The sequence below is a fragment of the Papio anubis genome, chromosome 8 (genome assembly GCF_008728515.1).
Source record: "Papio anubis isolate 15944 chromosome 8, Panubis1.0, whole genome shotgun sequence".
NCBI classification, from domain to species: Eukaryota; Metazoa; Chordata; class Mammalia; order Primates; family Cercopithecidae; genus Papio; species Papio anubis.
In genome coordinates, this window is record NC_044983.1 from 115,916,127 (window position 1) to 115,934,665 (window position 18,539).

An 18,539-nucleotide genomic window follows, 5' to 3' on the forward strand; every position below is an offset into this window, starting at 1 on the left:
GAGAATTCAAACATGACCATGTGTAGAAAAGTGCTTTTAAATTCTAAAGACCTATACAAATGTCCATCACTTTAATTCGCAAGTTAGCCAATGTGAAGCTTAACAAGAAACCACAAAAAACATTATTGTTTCTTGACATCACAAGAAACGTTCCTGTTTAAGTTAGGGAAAATATAAGAATACTCCTTATCCCCACAATTACATACCATTGTTAAGAAACATCAATCCAGCAAGAGAAATTAAATGGATACATAAAAAATTAGCTGAGAGGGGTAAAATTATCATAATTTTGGGGTGAGAAGACTGTATCTCTGAAAAAGCCAAGAGATGCAATTGGAAAATTATCATAAATAAACGAATCAACAAGTAGGTACAGAATTAGTGTACGGAAATTATAGCCTTTACATAAACAAAAAACATTTAGTAGAAGTTAAAATAATAAAGATTCCAAGTATAATAGTCAAAGGTAAATAAAAGTGAATAAAAAATAAAATGAAGTACAAATTCACACAAGGAAACATTTTAAAATCTAATACAGGAACACAAAGAGTATCTAAACAAATACCCAGCTCTTGAGAGGGAATATTCACTATTACAAGGCTGTTGCTTCCACCTAATCTATAAATTTAATGCAATCCTAATGAACTTGCCATTTAACTTTTCATTCCAGCAATGAAGGACTTGTTATCTTGAAAACCCTGGTACTAAGATACCTAAAAGTGAAGGATAACATCTGACTTACATTGTTTTAAATGAGTAGCTGAAAGTCACTGATGCAAGAAAAAGAAAAAGGGAAGTGATGCAGCGTTGCTGCTATGGCCCAGCTGGGGTAGAAAGTCTTGGGGAAAATGAAGATCTCCATAATCCCAGACAGGTTTCAGAATTACTTGTGAATAGCTGAGTGCTACACAACTCCACGGGTGGTTTCTGCAAGGTGAAATGTTGTGACTGATGTCCACACTTAAGTCTGGACCCTTAAAAGAATGCACAGTTCGTGAAAGGATGAAAAGAAAAAGCTTTCTTGCCATCAGCTGTGATTTGGATAGGATAAAAGGTCTCTGATCATTTACAACCACAGGCTTCTGCCTCATGAGGGTCTGGGATTAGCATTTATATTGCCTACATGATCTACAGAAACTGCAAGCTTGGTAATTATCAAAAACATTGAACAGAGTCGTTGAAACTGTGGCAGCACCTGGCAGATCCTTTGGTATAAACCTGCTCTGTAGGAACCCATCTTTGACCCAGGCACACAGAATTCCCAAATTAAACACCCAATGAAGATGAGCTCACTGTCCGAAACTTCAAATCACAAAAGATAAAAATTCTCCATGAGAACTAGTTAAAGAACACATCATATAGGATTATTAGAAGAACATGAACAACAGCTATGGGCAAAATTGTCCCTCCCCACCCCAATTCATACGTAGAAGTCCTAACCCCCAGTTTCTCAGATGTGACTGTATTTAGACACAGGGTCTTCAAAGAGGTAATTTAAGTAAAATAAGGCCATATGTTTGGGCCTTAATCCAATATGACTGGAGTCCTCATAAGAAGGAAAGATTAGGGCACAGACATCCACAGAGGGAAGAACACATGAAGATACAGAGAGAAGACGACCATCTACGAGCCAGAGGGAGAGGCCTCTGAGCAGACCAACCCTGCTGACACCTTGATCTCGGACTTTCAGCCTCCAGAACTGTAAGAAAATAAATTTCTGTTATTTAACCCACTCAGTCTGCAGTACTTTGTTATGGCAGACCTAGCAAACTAATTCAGCTTCTATAATACAACAAAAGGATGGAGACGACACTAGAAATCTGTTTAAAATACTAGAAAAACACAGGAGAATGCGTTTTGGAAGAAAGGAAAGGACTCTTGTAAAAAGAAAATTACTAAAAGGAGTACTTTATGAAGAAGCAAACTGAATTCCCAAGGAAGTAGTGGGATGTAGAAAGCAAAGGTGAGCAAAGAAACCGACGTGTGTGCGAACCTAAGTGAGTATTAAATGAATTTTTAAAAAAGTAATTGCTACCTTGGGGAGTGTAAAATAAGATGATAAATAAGACACTGAACAAAATAACATGTTAAGATAGGAGTGCAGTAAAATCTTGCTGAGATCCTTATATTAAGGGGGAATGAGTTAGAGATATTAGTTCTGTTTAGATTTTAGGTCACATATGTACCTAAAAAAAGTAAAGGATGACAACTAAAAGAGCAGATAGAGACTGCATAGTAAGTCTTATTCGAAAATACGTAGAAAGGAAAATAAAACAAAGGAGAAGAACAAAGGAAAAGTAATAAGTCTAGTACCAGGCATGAAAAAATATTTTAAAAACTAGACAAGCCAAATATTCTAAGGTAGGAAGAGTTCAGTATGGAATTGCCCGCTTCCCTCCTGTGTTAATGTTTTATGTTCCTTAAACTGAAGACAATGAATAGACCAGGCGTAGGTCCATGCTGGAGTTTTTCTTTCATTGTCAACATATGCCGGGGATCAAATGACCACCCAGCAGTAATCCTGCCATCAGGCAGCAGGGGCTGGGGCAGGACACCCTGAGCCATCAGAAGAGACTGCTGCTGCTGGTGAAGTGTAAAGTTCCCTCCCAACCTGCCACTCGAGGGTGTTGGAGAGCCCTGTCAATATGAGAGTATCTTTGGGGAGCGCTGCCAAGCCCTGCAGAACCACCTTTACAAAATTTGTAATCACATTGAAAAAACAAATGGAAAATAGTTTTTACAATGAGCACAGATTATTTTTTAAAAGAAAATTAAGTTTTGTTTTTTCTTTTTTTAAAAAAACCAAAACAAATAAAAAACAAACTCTGTCAAACCTCTCTTTCTGCCTGAGAGGGGGAGAAATGAGAGATGTCTCACTTTATTATTACATATTACATCGTGGTACACACAAGTATTCCAGCAGTGTTGGCCACTGTTCTGTCTGATGTTTTCCAGGCTTTGTAAGAGACCATGGCCCAACACTTCCTGGGAACCATAGCATAGACCTCCTGCCTCATGAAAAGGTGTGCATGCAATTCCTAAGGGTACCACAGGTGAGATTTAATACATTCATATTCTCCTCCCAAATCTTGGCCTTTGGGATCCCCCATGAGGCTAGACCAATGTTCTTAACTCTCCTGATCTCACATTTTTCTAGTTAATCACATAAAGATATAGGCAGTGATTTAATCAACATAGGATTATTTTGCTTTGCACACACAGTTTCTTTATTATTCACTATTTGATTTAGAAACTTTTTTGTTTTTTTGAGACAGAGTCTCACTCTGTTGCCCAGGCAGGAGTGCAGTGGCACGATCTCAGCTCACTGCAACCTCTGCGTCCCTGGTTTAAGCGATTCTCTTGCCTTGGCCTCCCAGGTAGCTGGGATTATAGGCACATGCCACTGTGCCCAGCTAATTTTTGTATTTTTAGAAGGGACGAGGTTTCACCATGTTGGCCAGTCTGGTCTCGAACTCCTGATCTTAGATCCTCCCGTCTCAGCCTTCCAGAATGCTGGGATTACAGGTGTGAGCCACTGCGCCCGACCCCGATTTTGAAACTTCTTAACTGATTGTTTCCTTCATTAATCATCTTATAAACCTTGAGGATAGGGAAATGGTTTGCATTCTTAGCCCACTGAGCAGGGCTAAACTTTTTGTTTGTTTGTTTTCCAGAGGAGGAGTGGAAGTTTATTAAAAAGCTTTAAAACAGTAAGGAAAGGAAGAAAAGCACATTTGGAAGAGGGCCAAGTGGGCAACTGGAGAAACCAAGGGCACAGCTTTCCCTCTTGACTTGGGGTTTTATACTTTGGCCTACTTCCGGGATCTTGCGTTGCTTCTCCCCACTCCTGAGATCTTACTGGGAAGCTGCTGATCAGTTTCAGGTGTTTTCTCTCTGTTAGGCGACGGCTTTGCCCTGGTGCCAGCTGTGACCAACTACTACTTTAGCAAGACAATTAACAATGGCCTAACCATCACCTGATGATTGCCCAACACACCTGCTGTGTGTGTGTGGGGGGGGGGAGCCCATTCCTGCCCTGATCGTACCTGACTACTACCTACTGTAACACATCCCCCCTCAGCATTCCAAGACCCCAAAGATTTGGGGGAAAATGGACAAAGGTTAGTCTTTTGTAATTGCTTCGTGCTGACACAGGGGTGGTGGTGGTCGTGGTTCTGTGGGTCTTGGCCTCTTGCTGACCAAATAAGAGCCCTGAGCAGGTCTGACCCTATAGCAAATGCCTAATCTAAATGTGCTGAATTTTCTTGATAATGCTAAACAGTGCATATGAAATTAATGCTGGTTGTTAGGTTTATCCACCATTAAGCTTTGGATTCCTTAGATCTTTGTTGAGGGTCACTTTTGGCCAGCTGGTGGCCACTTAAACCTTCCCCCAAGAGTGCAGAAGAGGGAGAAAAGGAAGAAGAAGCAAAATCAAAAGTTAGAAAATAGCAATTAGAAGCTCTAGAAAACAAACCGTTAATAAGGAAACTGGGACTGTTATTTTAAATTATTTAACATATTTGTGGAGTTACACTGTCCACATTCCCTACAGCAGTCTGTGAAGAAAATTAAGTCGGAGAAAGAGTAATTACCTCTGAGACGAGAGGTGATGCGAAGTGATGCCACACAGCTATCAAGAAGGCAGTGCCAGGCTGGGTGCAGTAGCTCACGCCTGTAATCCCAGCACTTTGGGAGGCAGAGGCGGGTGGATCACAAGGTCAGGAGATCGAGACCATCCTGGCTAACACGGTGAAACCCCGTCTCTACTAAAGATAGAAAAAATTAACTGGTCATGGTGGCGAGCGCCTGTAGTCCCAGCTACTCGGGAGGCTGAGGCAGGAGAATCGCTTGAACCTGGGAGGCAGAGGTTGCAGTGAGCTGAGATTGCGCCACTGTACTCCAGCCTGGATGACAGTGTAAGACTCTGTCTCAAAAAAAAAAAAAAAAAGGCAGTGCCAGACATGTGGCAAATTTCCTTTGGGTTTTCTGGAAGTACTCTCAGTATTACTTATTTTTCTGTGTATTGGTGAGGTTGGTTCTTACCTGGAAGACACCTATTTCAAGATCGACTCAAATCTCTTCTCTGGTGAGCTTTCCACAAATCCCTCTAAACAGAGTGAGTCACTGAATTTCCATTTAATTTCAGTCATGTCTCCCCTGTAGTGCACATCATGGTGTCTGCAATTAGCTGCTAAAATTTAACACAGGCACTGAACAGTGAGCCTTTGAGAAAGCCATCATGTTTAACGGATATTTCCACTTTGCGTAGTGGTCCTTATAATAACATTAACAGTAGTCATTACTACGAATGAGATCTTATTATAATATCAGATGTTATAACAAGCATATTGTGTATATTATATCATTTAATCTTCACAAAATCTTTGCAAAGTAGTTATTACATCCCTTTCACAGATAAGAAAACTGGAGCTTAGAAACATTAAAGGAGCTTGCCCAGGTCACAAGGCTAGTAAGTCATAGAACCAAGGGGACCAACTTCATAGCATGTGGTCTTCCACAACACAGTATACAGTGATGTTTGTTAAACACTATTAGGCATCAGAATCTCCTGGGAGCTTGCTGAAAATACAGATTTCCAAGCGCTAGCCACTGGGGTGATTCTGAATCAGTAGGTTTAAGGTAGAGTCTCCAAATCTGCTTTTATTTTATTTTATTTTATTTTATATTTTATTTTTTTGAGATGGAGTTTTGATCTTGTTGCCCAGGCTGGAGTGCAATGGCACTATCTCAGCCCACTGCAACCTCAGCCTCCTGGGTTCAAGCGATTTCTCTGCCTCAGCCTCCCTAGTAACTGGGATTACAGGTGCTCACCACCATGCCTGGCTAATTTTGTATTTTTAGTAGAGACAAAAGTACGCCCGGCTGTAATATTTTTGTTGATACATAATAATTACACATATTTGTGGCACATATGAGATTTTGATACATGCATGCAATGTGTAAAGATCAAATTAGGGTATTTAGGATAACCATCACCTCAAACATTTATCATTTCTTTGTGTTGGGAACATTCCAAATCTTCTCTTCTAGCTGTTTTGAAATATATAATATATTGTTAACTATAGTCATTTAGATGGAACTGGAGGTCATGATATTAAGCGAAATAAGTCAGGCACAGGAAGAAAAACATTGCATTTTCTCACTCTTACGTGGGAACTAAAAAAGTTGATCTTGGCTGGGCATGGTGGCTCACATCTATAATCCCAGCACTTTGGGAGGCTGAGGCGGGTAGATCAGTGGAGGCTAGGAGTTCAAAACCAGCCTGGCCAACATGGTGAAACCCTGTCTCTACTAAAAATACAAAAATTAGCCAGGCATGGTGGTGGGCGGCTATAATCCCAGCTACTTGGGAGGCTGAGGCAGGAGAATTGCTTGAACCCAGGAGGCAGAGGCTGCAGTGAGCCAGGACTGTGCCATTGCACTTTAGCCTGGGCAACAAGAGTGCAGCTCCATCTCAAAAAAAAAAAAAAAAAAAGAAGACAAAACATTGATCACATGGAGGTAGAGAGTAGAATGGTAGTTACTAGAGGCTGGGAAAGGTAAGTGAGATATGAAGAGTGGTTGGTTAATGGGTACAAAATCTGCATTTTTAATTGACACCATCCCACCATCCCCTCTCCAGGCAACACTCTGGAGATCAACATTACAATATCGCTAGTATATAGTAACATCATGTACTACAATAGTGTACCAGATGCTTAGTGACAGTGAGTGAATAAATATAAGGTTTACTGACATTTATATAGGAAAAAGTATGTGGCATTCTTTGTTTTTGTCTTTACAAGGGTAAAATGGAGAATTACCATGTATCTAGTAGTGGTTATTAATATTTGTTGGGTATCAGAATGGTGTGAATGATTTAGGATTCATTATAGTAAACAAATTCAAATGTACTTGCTTGTATCATGACATCTGACTTTTCAGTTATTTGATTGTGGATTCTATTTGTTTTCTTTTTCTCATATATACTCCCCTTTAAACTGTAGTAACAGAGTTGGAGAAGCAGTGTCTTGGAAATTAATAATAGCTTATCTTTACATGGGGATCTAAAGTTTATGCAGTGCTTTCACGTGCATTATTTACCATTTACAAGGCAGGATCCAGGAGTTCAGAGAGACTGTCAGTGGTTTGCCCAAGAAAAAAAACAGCTTGAAAGAGCAGTGAGGATGAGAATTGGTTCTTTAGGGCTCCATGCACACTGTTTATCCACAGCATTACAGCAGGCATCCTTCTTTCTCATGTAACATAAATTCTTAGGGAAATCAGTGCAATACAGTGCAAAGTTATTTATCCTTTCTGCGTCTCGGTTTTCTCATCGGTAATATGAGGCAGCTGAAACAAATTTAAGAGAGATACCCTGTCCAAAGTAAAACAGCTATCCTTAGTAGCCTGGTGGAGTGCATAATCAATTTTCATGACTCCTTAACCAGTTCAACCAATCTGTCTTAAACTAGTGGCCAGAAACAGTGATAGGCACTTCAGGTGCAGGAACAAATTAGACACAATTCCTTCTCTGGCACATTATGTCTTTCAGAGTGTGCTGCTAGAAATTCTTTACACCACTGCCTTTTGAAAACTTGTTTCCAAGGCCAAAGTAGCATGCCCTTCTATGCCTTAGCTCTGGCCTGCCAGCTCTTGAAGAAAACAGGTAACACAGCACTGTCTTGAAATGTCACCAATGTGCCTGTGGTCAGTGCCACATGGCCATGCCTGGAGGTCTTAAATCTACTGTTACTCAACAGCAGGGCTGGACAGCAGTGTCGCCTTGGTAGTAAAAGCCATTATCGAACTCTTCAAATATTTCAACTTTTCTTCCTATTTCACAGTTCGTAAAGCACCTCTCTGAGGTGGAGGGATTTTTTTTTTTTTTTTAATTTGAGAGGAGAGATAAGACAGTATGTTTTTTCCACCTCTAGACTGCATATTACTTCCCATAAGCCATGAAACAGGCATTCCACCAACACAGCTCCTCTAATTGTTCACGTCTATTAAGATGATCCCAGCTCTTTGGGAGGCCAAGGCAGGTGGATCACGAGTTCAGGATTGAGACCATCCTGGCCAACATGGTGAAATCTCATCTCTACTAAAATTCAAAAAAAAAAAAAAAAAAAGTTAGCCAGGTGTGGTGGCGCACACCTGTAGTCCCAGCTACTCAGGAGGCTAAGGCAGGGGAATCGCTTGAACCTAGGAGGTAAAGGTTTCAGTGAGCCAAGATTGCGCCACTGCACTCCAGTCTGGCAACAGAGTGAGACTATGTCAAAAAAACACAAAACAACAAAAAAACAAAAACAAAAAGATGCTGGTGCACTGGGCATCTTGCTTCCCTCCCCACAACTCCAACTCACTATGCATCTGGCATTAGCACCACCAGAGCTGGGGTTAATATGTACACCATGCAACTCATTAGCTGTGCATTAGTATCAGAGCCAAGAATCAACATGACGGATCCAACAATATGTCTGAGCTTAGGTCAGACTCTCAGCTGAGGGCTCACCGAATGCAAAGGTCAGCAGCGTGGCATCAGCTCAACAGCATACACTGAGCACATCTTGCTCAAAGTAGCCATTGGGGAAGACAACGAATATGGGGCCTCATTAAAAATTGAGGGGAGGAAAAAATCCCTTTGCAGAACCCACAGGGCTTCATGGTTATCAATTTGCCTTTCTGCTTACATGAAGAACTTATTGGATTTACCACCAAAATAGGAGAAAACTGAACATGCAAATGGCATTATCATATTTCCAGGAACCAAATACCATTCATTAGATGGCCAAGTGAGCAGCCTCAAGGTCAGGGCTGAAAGTTTTGAAGCCAGTCTCTTTAAGTGCAAATGTTATTTCTGCCATCTGAATAACATAAGCCGGTTTGAATCGAATGGAGGTAAAAAGATTACAGCATGTCTTTCTCCTTCCTTATTTTTCTTGCTTTCCTTTCATTTCCTTTCCTTCCCTTCCCTTTAGGATTATCTTTTCTTCTTTCTTTCCTACCCATTTCTCTCTTAACTGGATGTAGCTCTTTAAAAACTAACTGTTCTTCTCCCTTTGTCTTTTCTTCTTTCTTTCCTACCAATTTCTTCTTTAACTGGATGTAGCTCTTTATAAGCTAACTGTTCCTCTCAGGGTGGGGCCTCCTAAATGATCCTCTGTAATTCATCATTCAGCACCCAAATAGTGCCTACACACCTCCTATCACCTTTTCCTGGAGGACAACAAATGCTTGTAGGAGTGAAAAAATAATATTAGGAAAGGAATAAAGGAAGCCTTCCTCACATCTCCAAGTCGGTAATGATTCAAAAATAATTATTTAATAGTACATTTTTGGGTAGTACCATCAATTTTCCTTTCCTTTAAGTGTGGATCAATGAGGAAGAGATACTAGCAGTTGGTGATTTTAGATTCGACTACTTGACTCAACACTGGTGCTTAAGATTAGCTTCATTTTTTTTTTTTTTCTTTTTAAGACAGGGTCTCACTCTTTCACATGGCCTGGGGCGCAGTGGTGTGATCATAGATCACTGTAGCCTTGAGTTCCTGGGCTCAAGTGATCTTCCTGCCTCAGCCTTCTCAGTAAGCTAGAACTACAGGGGCACACCACCACACCTGGCTAATTAAAAAAAGGGTTTTTGTTTTGTTTTGTTTTTGTAGAAATGGGGGGCTCTTGCTACGTTGCCCCAGGCTGGTCTCAAACTCCTGGACTCAAGCAACCCTCTCAACTTGGTTTCCCAAAGTGCTGGGATCGCAGGCATAAGCCACCATGCCAGGCCTAGTTTGATTTTTGTAGTCCTGGTTTGAAAAAGGAAAACAAACAAATGCAATATTATGTTTAAAATTACACAGCATGCACCACTCCTATTTGCATAAAGTCACTTTAAAAATTAAAGGTCACACTAATCATTTCGACACCGAGGATCAGCTTTCTTGTCAGCACAATTCAAAGAGTAGTTTTTATTCTCAATGATCACATCTATTCTGGCAGAATCCCAATAAGCACTTTGCACCATGACAACCATGAGGTGCACACAACGTTGCTGAAGATGCCTGTGTTCCTCCTGAAAGGGAACGTGGCTCCTGCAGAGCGAGGCCTGCAGCCTGGTGCACAGGCATGTGCTCACTCATCAAACCAACAGTGCTCTGGCAGATAATGGTGTAGAACAAGCTTGTCCAACCCACGGCCCATGGGCTGGCCCAGGACAGCTTTGAATGTGGCCCAACACAAATTTGTGTTGAAAACATGATGAGATTTTTTGGCAATTTTTTAAAGCTCATTAGCTATCGTTAGTGTTAGTGTATTTTATGTGTTGGCCAAGACAATTCTTCTTCTAATGTGGTCCAGGGAAGCCAAGGGAAGCCAAAAGATTGGACACCCCTGGTGTAGAATCAGTGAGCTCTTAGCGTGTTAAAGGCAGTAACGAATATAAAATCACTCTATAAAGCACCAAGCAAATATTTAATTTTGCTATTGTAACTTGTGTGGTTGTTATAGTTGGGACACCAAGGAAGAATATTTTTGTGGAATGAGAAACTGGAGTGTTCACTTCTAAATCTACTGTGGTAGCATACATAAAGCCCTAGGCTGTACTTCACAAAAGCAGTTTGCTACATCTGTCTAACTTTCTAAAAGAAAGATAATCCACAGATTTATAAATACTGGGTGAAGACTGAATTGATATGTAAAACTCACTAGAACGAGTGCTAAGGTAGAATAGAACACCTACCTGACCCAGTGGTGGGGACTCATAAAATGCTGTTGAATTATTTTCCAAAGGAACTTACGGCATTGGGCTTCCTCATGCATTTTGGGTGAGGTGTTTTGTGGGTCAGCCTTGGTTGGCATAATAGCATGTCCAACCTCGCTCCATGCTAGGAACTCACCTCCAGATCACTAGCTCTGAGACCGGAGCTCCCCTTGGAATAGGTACAAGGTGATCAGTTAAGCCAATCAGGGTGAAAGTAGAAAAAGAGAGAAAATACATTTGGACTAAGGGGGATGCCCACGTGACTGTAAAGTAGCTTTTCAGATACTGTCTTTGAAGGCGATTCCAAAGAAGAATTCTAAAAATGCAATACAGTAGCAAACGAGTGAAGGTACAACTGCCTAAGGGTGTTGCTAAGAAAGGCAGTATCACCTGAATATATATATTTAGTGCTCTAGCCACCCAAGATTAATGGCTATTCTTAAACGAGGCCATGCATTTTGCGTCTTTAAGCCTTTGCACATACTGTTTCTGCAACCCGGAAAGTCTTTCTGTACCTGATTTTTAAGTTTCAGTTTAAGAGCTTTCTTAAACTCTTAGTCCAAATGAGCTGATTTCTTCCTAAGAGCCCCCATCGATTTAATATGGAAATAAATTATGGCATGCACAGGTCTGTATTTGAAATTCTTTGGTTCCATGTTTGTCTTCCTCATTTGTTTCTGAGTTCCCTGAGATCATCTTTGTATCTCCAGCTCACTGCTTTGCCTATTATAAACAATTATCTAAAATTAATTTTCTCGTCCCTTAAATTCATATTGCCCATTCTTTTTATCAGCACTTATCACAATCTGAATTGTTTGTTTTCTTACAAATTATCTACCTCCCCTGCTGAAAGAAGCTCCAGTGCAGCAAGGAACTTGTCTGACGTGTCACCATCATAGTCCCAGTGCTTTCACTTGCTTGACATATTGTATGTGCTCAATAGTTACTTACAGAATGAGTGAATTATGGGTGCCGAATAGTGTTTATCAAATGGATAAGCAAATGACTAATCATATATATATATATTTTAAAAATCACTTGATTATAAGCAAAAAGATGTTCAATCCCTAAAAGATGAGGGATAAATAAAAATAGATTCCTGTGATAGTTCCATTTTGGTTTCTGGCTGTTGGACGCTGGATGAAATTACCTTTCAACCCAGTTATTATTCAAGCTAAAGCCTTGAAGCTTGGCATGGAGGAAAAACCATACGTTAAAAGGGCAGAGGGTGGAAAATCTAGAGCCGGGAGAAGTTGGTTTCCACATGTCTGAGGTCTGTTTTCTCAGAAAAATATCAAGGTCCATGGTGAAGCTTCCAGAAACTTGTCTTTTTCAAATGCACCAGAATAACTCGCAATTATGTTTAAGGTTCTAGTTTGTTAAAAGTTTAAATAGAAAAATGAGAAAACAATAAAATACATATCTATGGGTTAGTTTCTACAAAAGCCATCAAGAACGCTAAAATTCCTAAAAATACTTCTTCCTTCAATTTCTGGTCTCTTGCAGTGAAAAGAAATACAGCAATTATGAATACATTATTTTATGCTTTTGTTGAAAGATCATTTTTATACTAATTTAAAAATTGCCTTTTAAAATCATTTATATAAGCTTTAGAAAGGTGTTCTTATAATTTACAGTTCTGTAAACATGGAATTACTTCTACAAGATTCATAATGGGGTATTGGTATATATGATTCATATATGTATGAAATATATACATATATACATAATTTTCATATATATTTCATATATTTCATATATATGAAAATTATGTATATATATAGAGAGAGAGAATGCGAGAAAGAAAGAGACAAAGAAAGAGAGAGAGAGAAAGAGAGAGATTGATTTCATTTTCAGGGAACTTGGGATTGATTTATGTAACTCTGATTTATGACCTCTTTTCCAGACATGAAGTAATATGTTCTTTATTTCAGGACCTTGTGAAATTAGGCAGCAGGTCATCTATGATCCATTTGAAGCTTTCAAATCTTTCCCCTGTTTGAAGACTATTCAGTCTGATTTTTCCCATCAAGCTTTTCTTGGAAACCCCATTTCACACTGCGCATTCTCCCTCCCTAATTTTGTCAGCACTATTGTTAAGTATTGATTTTGATTCTTTATTAAGTTCAGTTTTTACTCTAATATTTACGGTAGATCTTTGGCCTTCATATATTTAATACAGTTTTTACTCTGTGTGACCTTGAATGCTGATGACTTTGCACTAATTTGTCATTGTGTTAAGGGCCAGTTTTGAAGTGTGGGCTGACACTCAGACCTGGAGGAGGCCCAGACAACCCCCTCTCTAGGCATGTCAGCATGGCTCTGCTGTCCTACCCTTGCATGAAGGCATGAAACACACACACATTTTTGTAAAATGGCCTAAAAAGCCAAATGACGGTGTTGATGATGGAGGTTCTATGAAGATGATAGTTCTTTGCCAGAAAATAGAAGTTAGGGATAAATTAAAGAATAGAATATTGGATCAGTAGTTCTGAGCCATTTGGTAAGTCAGTATTTCAGTAAAAAAAAGTCCAGTACAACTCATTTTTATTGCACCTAATAGAAGAAAGTGTGTGTATGTGTGTGTGTGTGTGCACACACGTATAGTAGCATTCACAAATTTGGAGATTTCTAGAGGCTTCTATTGCAAACTCCACTCCAAAAATACTCCAAAAGTAACTGCTACTTTTCTAACAAGACATGCAAGCTAGAGAGCTGACTGCCCTCACCTGCTAGATTAAATTTATTGGATGCTATGTGCCGGCCCTGTGCCAGCCATTATACAAAAACAATTTCAATTAAGTTGTAAAAATTATCTTTTGCAGTAGGTATTAATGTCTTTTTTTTTTATAGACACAAAAAGTGAGGATTAAAGATTTTTAAAAAACTTGTCAAAAGTCACTCAACCAGTAAGTAACAAACTGGGTATTAAAATCCAGGTAGGTCTCCATGCAAAGCCCCTGCTCTTCCTTCTATAGTAGGGTGTATTGCAACCTTCACTGCCCTTCCCTGCCTCCCACATATTCATTCAATAAGTTCTTATTGCACTTAGTTGAACCCAATTTTATTTCTAGGTTCTCCAAATTCACTTTAGCCAAAATGTTTGATGTTTGAATTCAACAGCTAATATATAGCCAGTTAAATTGTGCATCAGGCATGCACAACTCCCCCCACCTCCACCCCCCCACACGCAACAGGGATTTTTTTGTGTTTTCAGCACCGACACTATGGACTTCAGGTTATCTTATGGTGTGTTGGGAGATCCAGGCACACAAAAAGCGAATGTTTGCCTGAAACTTTGTAAAATACACAGACATGCCTACTGATGGAATCCTCTAGCACATTTTTCCCAATGCCTCTGATGAGAATCTAATTGGGTTAATATGCACCTCCCTCCCTCCCTCCCTTCCTTCCTTCCTTTCCTCCTTCCCTCCCTCCCTCCCTTCCTCACTCTCTCTCTCTCTTCCTCCCTTCTTTCTTTTTTCTTTTCTTCTTTTCCTTTCCTTTCCTCTCTCTTTCTCTCTTTCTTTCTTTCCCTCTTTCTCTCTTCCTTTCCCTTCCTTTCTTTTTTCTTTGTTTCTTTCTCTCCCTCTCCCTCCCCCAGGCTGGAGTGCCGTGGTGCAATCTCTGCTCACTGCAACCTCCACCTCCTGGGTTCAAGTGATTCTCCTGCCCCAGCCTCCCGAGTAGCTGGGATTACAGGCTCTCGACACCACACCCGGCTAATTTTTGTATTTTTAGTAGAGACGAGGTTTCACAGTGTTGGCCAGGGTGGTCTCAAACTCCTGACCTCAGGTGATCCACCCACCTTGGCTTCCCAAAATTCTGGGATTGCAGGCGTGAGCCACCATGCTCGGCCATTTTTCCCTCTTTCATGCCCACTAGTGGAGGTGCTACTGAGCAGGAAAGTGACCCTATAAGTGGACAGCTAACTAGGGAAAAGAAGATACAGTAAAGTGTCTAGGAAATCTGCAACTGAAAAGATGCCAAGATTAGTTCGTGGAAGATTTAGTCTGTTTGTATGCAGAGTGGAGAATAAAAGAACAAGGAGTGAGAAGTGGGAAGGTGGAGAGGTAGGGAAGGGAGGTCAGAGAGTGCAATGAACTGTACAGCCACATGTTTTGTGAGCCAAAATAAAGTATTAGTTTGGTGCAAAAGTAATTGCATAATTAAAGCAATGGCAAAAACCGCAACTACTTTTGCACCAACAAAATAGTTCAACAAACAAGTGTAATAATAGGCGTTATGAGTTATATTTCAGAAGCTTTTCAGAACAGAAGGAACGTGTCAATTCTACTTAGGGCAAGAGAGAGCTTGGTGAATGGGTCACCGTGACCAGAAACCAACTATCATTCCATCTTCTTCCTCCTTTCATGCTCCCCAAGGTTTCACTCTTTAATTCTCTTTCTCATTTTCCCAGAGATCTCTTCTACCTTTTGACTCATACCAGGTGCCTGGGTTTCCCTCCCTCCTACCCCATCCCCAGCAAAGCCACTTTGAACACATAATGTGAATTGTACCTCATTCTCAGAGAAAATGTGTTGCAGTGTCTACTGGCAACAGGGAATCATTTTCTGGCTAATATCACCGGTCCACTGACTCATGCATTTGACAAACATTAAGTTGACCACTTACTATTTCCCAGACACTGTGTAGGCACTGGAGCCATAGAACAAAATAAGAAGCAGCCTCTTTTCTCGGCAGGGTTACAAGCTGCAGGGCCAAAACACGTGGAGAAATATTTTAGGGCCTCTCTCTCTGAACCATTGTGATAAAGTGACTAATGTAATTCTAAGAGTCCTGCTTGGCCTCTCCAGCTCCATAAAGATCTCTGTTTTCACCTTGATGCAGCCCATATGTAGATATGTATGTTCTTAAATCAGATTCTAGACTTATAGCTTCATCTATATTTCTATCCCTAATTATAAATAAAATCAATATTTTAAAAACTTCAAATTGACTGACTTGCTAAACCAGAAAATGAATTCAACTTACAAACCTGAAGATACCAACCTGAGAGAGTTTCAGGATGAAAAATGAAATGTGTTCATTTGCATTGCATAGCAGCCCAGTTCTATTAGAAGTAATAAAAAGCCGAAACCAAACGTATAAGGATGCAAAGAGACTCTGAAAATGACGTTTCAGAATTTCAAAGCATTAAAAAAAAATTATTATTCCATGATGTGAGGGACAAGGGAGCAAGTAAATGCCAACGTGAGTTATTAGAATGTGAATACAGCTGTAAATAAAAGTAAATTTCTAGGTGGTGGCTATAACCTTCAACATGTCACAGTAGTAGCCATTATATTTAAATCTGTCCCACCTAAAGGTCCCATATACCTAAGGAATCCCTGATGGAATTCCTTCCCTCATGGGAATACACCAGTGATTACAGTAGATATTGTTGGTTGCCTGCCAAAATTCCCTTTGTTAGGCCAGTGCACCCTAGCCTCACCGGATGTACATGTTGACTGGTCACAGCTTAATCTTTTCCTTCTCTACAGAATTGCCCTGGCTGATGGGAATGGCCTCTCTCTACCTCTACAGGAGCCCACAGCCAATGGCTGCCTTATATGGGTGTAGAAAGGCCTGGTTCCCTTGGCTTAAAGTGGGAGAGCTCTGTCCTGCTGTTCCTACTCTTGAGCTCCAGTGGGATCAGGCTGAAACTAGATTTCAGCTAATACTACATTTTTGTTTACCTTCCTCTGCAGCCTAGCCTGCTTCACTCACTTCCTTACAGGTTTCTCCTAAGAGCCTTACTCAGTTAATCACTCCCCAAGAATCTCCATCTCAGACTCTGCTTCTAAAGAATTTGGAGACATTGACCAATGTAGGCTTCATGGTCATCGTGAGGCTTAAAACTTCATGTGTTGCCTTGACATCTTTGAACCTCACATGACTCCAAAAGCCTACTGGTGAGTTAACCTGGCTCCCCTGATATGCCCACCACCCAGCTAGTTCTTGTATCAGCTGGACCAGCTACACTGCACCCAGTTCTCAACCTAGTGGGTTTTATTTCCCTAGCAGCCTGCGAAATTATTCAAAGAAGCCAATCACATCTCCCCTGGGAACCAGGGCACACCTCATCCTCCTATTACTGCAAAATATGCTTCCCAGTGCTTCTGGTGTGTCACTCTGCTCCCTAGTGCAACCCCAATGTGGCCCTGCGTGGCGTGCAGTGTCCTCCTCCCAGGCTGTGAGTATATGTGACTAATAAACTACTGCTAATCTCATCTGTCCAGTGCTGAGTAGTGTGTGTTCAGCCATCTCATCCTGTTTCAGGTGGGAAATATCTTCCTTACCAGTGGGGCAAAGAGGAGGTGACCAGAAAAATCAAATAATAGAAATTAATAGAAAATCATTATGTTTTGACCAAAGTCAGGCAGCTCTTCTGGAACACATCTGTTTCATAAAGAAAGGGCAATCTGTAATGCCCAATAAAAGTAGGTTCAGTAGAGTCTGCAAGGCACATGCATTAGTCTGTTTTGTGTTGCTATAACAGAGTACCGTAGACTGGGTAATTTTTTGTTTGTTTGTTTGCTTTTTTTTTTTTTTTTTTTTTTTTTTTTGAGACAGAGTCTTGCTCTGTCACCCAGGCTGGAGTGCAGTGGCACAATCTTGGCTCACTACAACTTCTACCTTCCAGGTTCAAATGATTCTCCTGCCTCAGCCTCTTGAGTAGCTGGGACTACAGGCGTGCGCCACCACACCTGGCTACTTTTTGTATTTTTTGTAGAGATGGGGTTCACCATGTTGGCCAGGCTGGTCTCAAACTCCTGTCCTCCAGTGATCCACCCACCTTGGCCTCCCACAATGTTGGGATTACAGGCATAAGCCACTGCACCCGGCCAACTGGGTAATTTACAAAGGGAAGACATTTATGTCTTATAGTTCTGGAGACTGAGAAGTCCAAGGATGAGGGGCCTGCACCTGGTGAGGACCTTCTTGCTGTATCATCCCATGGCAGAAGAAGCAAGGGCAAGAGAGCGTGCACATGAGACAGACTGGAAGGGAGTCAAGCATCCTTTTTATCAGGAGCCCAGTCCTCCAATAGCTAACTCATGCCCATGATAATGGCATTAGTGCATTCATAAAGACAGAACCCCAATGACCTAATTATCTCTTAAAGGTCCCATGAATGCAACTCTGTTGCATTGGGGACTAAGTTTCCAACACATGAACTTTGGGGACATATTCAAACCATAGCATTCCACACCTTCCCCCCAAAATTCATGTCCTCCTCACATGCAGAATGTATTCATTCCATCCCAATAGCCCCAGAATCTTAACTTGGTCCAGCACCAACTCAAAAGTCCAAAGTTCAGAGTCTCATCTACATCAGATGAGTGAGACTCAAACTACAATTCATCTGGAGGCAAACTCCCTCCAGCTGTGAGTCTGTGAAATGAAAACAAGTTATCTACTTCTGAAATACAATGATAAGACAGGCATAGGATAGACATTCCTGTTCCAAAAGGGAGAAATAGGCAAGAAGAAAGGGGTACCTGGTCCCAGTTAAGTCCAAAACACAAAAGGGAAAACAACATTAAGACTTAATGATGGAGAATGATCTCCTTTGACTCCATGTCTCAAATCCTAGGCCCACTGGGACAGATGTGGGGCCTCCAGTGCCTGGGGCAGCCTTGTTGTCTGCGTGTGGACTAACAGGAAATGGTCTGAAGTCATCCTTTTTCTCAGGAACCCACTCCTGAAATAACTAATCCATTCCTGTGATAATGACATTAATCCATTCATGAAGGCAGAGCTCTCAAGACCTCAT

At 40.8% G+C, this 18,539-nt stretch overlaps 1 protein-coding gene across 1 annotated transcript in view; it reads right to left on the reverse strand.

Moving 5' to 3' along the window:
* SNTB1 (syntrophin beta 1) overlaps positions 1-18,539 on the reverse strand; it is a 284,016-nt gene that overhangs the window by 82,239 nt on the left and 183,238 nt on the right. The gene's annotated exons all lie outside the window — the stretch shown is intronic.